The following is a 1,878-nucleotide window of genomic DNA, read 5'->3' as shown; positions in this document are numbered from 1 at the left end:
CTCTTCTTGGTACTTGGCGATGATAGCTAGCATGTTGGTCTCCGTCTCGCATAAACGCTGAGACAAGCTTCTTTTGGACCTTGAACAGGCAACTAACTCCTCTTTCAAAACCATGCTATGTGCTCGCGACTGGTCCCTTTCCTCCCTTCGCAACTTGAGTTCATTATTGCTACCCCATAGGGCTCCGCGAAATTTGTTCCGGCCATACTCTTCCTTGCGAGCCCTCTTGGTCTCTCGTTCAAGGGCTCTTGCGGTAATTGCATTCTCTTCCCGTAACCCGGCACACTCCTTCCGAACGTGTGTAGCAGCCAACTTGAACTTCTCCTTGGCGAGTTTTGCCTTTCCTAACTCGCTTTTGAGAGCTTGGACTTCCTCGTCCTCTTCCGGTGCTTCAAAATTCTCTTCGCTGACGACTTTTAACTTGGCGAGCCAATCTAAACCTCGTATGCGAACTTTCAGCCATTCGTGGTACCCACCAATGATGCCATTACGAATGCCTCTAAGCTCTTGATCTTTCCTTAACGGGGTTTCCCATGCCTTATGGATTCTTTGTATAGTCTTGGAATTTTGTGCGCCGAGATCCCTCACAAGGAAAGGAGACATGCTTTCTTCCGTCGGTGCTCCCCTCATGGGGTACCCTAGTTGTCTTATAGCGAGCGTGGGATTGTAATTAATACAACCCCTCGTCCCTACCAGCGGAATGTTTGGGTATCTTCCACATGAGAAAAGGACTCCTTCTTTTCCTTCCTTCCATCGGGGGAACCAACTGATTGTTCTACCTCCTATCCCGGCCAAGAGCTGGTCCCAATCTATTCTCCTCTTTTCAGCACATGAGCGATGGCTCAGGAGCGGACATGGATGTCTTGTGTCTTGTTGGAACAAGTGTGAAACCAACCAAACACAGAGGGCGGGTAAGCAACAGATGATCCGTGCGCTACTCTTTTCGCACCTTCGGTCAAATGTGTCAAATAGATCCGCCAAGACAGCTACCACCGGACTTTCCTTGCTATGGTGGTAGGCAAGGAAAGCGTCGATTGCTGCTAGGTCTATCAAACCATCCACGTTTGGAAAGAGGACGACCCCAAAAATTAGCAAAGCTAACACATCCATAAACGGGACCCATTCTCCTTGATTGGCCATACCCCTCGCTTTGTCTTCTAGGTACTTCTGTGGTAGGCCCGCTATGCCGTTCCGAGTCTGTTTTATGCGGTCCAAACCTCTTGCGGAATCCTTGACCACAGTTGCAATTCTGCTCAAGGAGGGGAGACATCCGGAGGAAAGATATGGTTTTCTTCCCCCGAGAGGACATCCTAGAATTTCTTCAAATTCTTCAATGGTTGGTACTAATTGGAAGTCTCCGAATGTGAAGCATCTCAAAGGCTGGTCGTAGTATTGGGTGAGTGATGCAATGGCTTCTATGGACACTTCTGCTATGGTCAACTCTAAGATCTTTCCGTAAGTCTTGCGGAAGGCTTGCATTTGGAGGGGTTCCATCAACCGCCCTAATTCCTCGATGCTGGTGGTATCTGGGCTTTTGACCTTGACTTGGTAGAACCTCTTGCCGGTTTGATTTGTTCCCATGCTTACTAAAGTGAGACAAAAGCTGGTGCAAATCAAAACTCCGATATCTCATGGGTGGGATGGATGAATGCATGAAGAAATGCATATGACACAGATGCAATTTACGAATACGGGGGTCCGGGGAATTTGTCCCCTTCTTAGATACGACGTCTAGGGGTAGCGAAATGCCCCAACGCACGTTTTTAAGAAGGCGATACGGACCCTCCGTTGGTTGGTTTACAGCAGGGATCAAGACAGAACCCATATGCAATGCCTATGCAAAAGACACAATGCGGGAATGTGCACAGTATGACAATA

This window comes from Glycine soja, chromosome 15 (genome assembly GCF_004193775.1).
Source record: "Glycine soja cultivar W05 chromosome 15, ASM419377v2, whole genome shotgun sequence".
NCBI lineage: Eukaryota > Viridiplantae > Streptophyta > Magnoliopsida > Fabales > Fabaceae > Glycine > Glycine soja.
The sequence above is the reverse complement of the archived record's forward strand: the minus strand, read 5'-3'. Positions refer to the sequence as shown.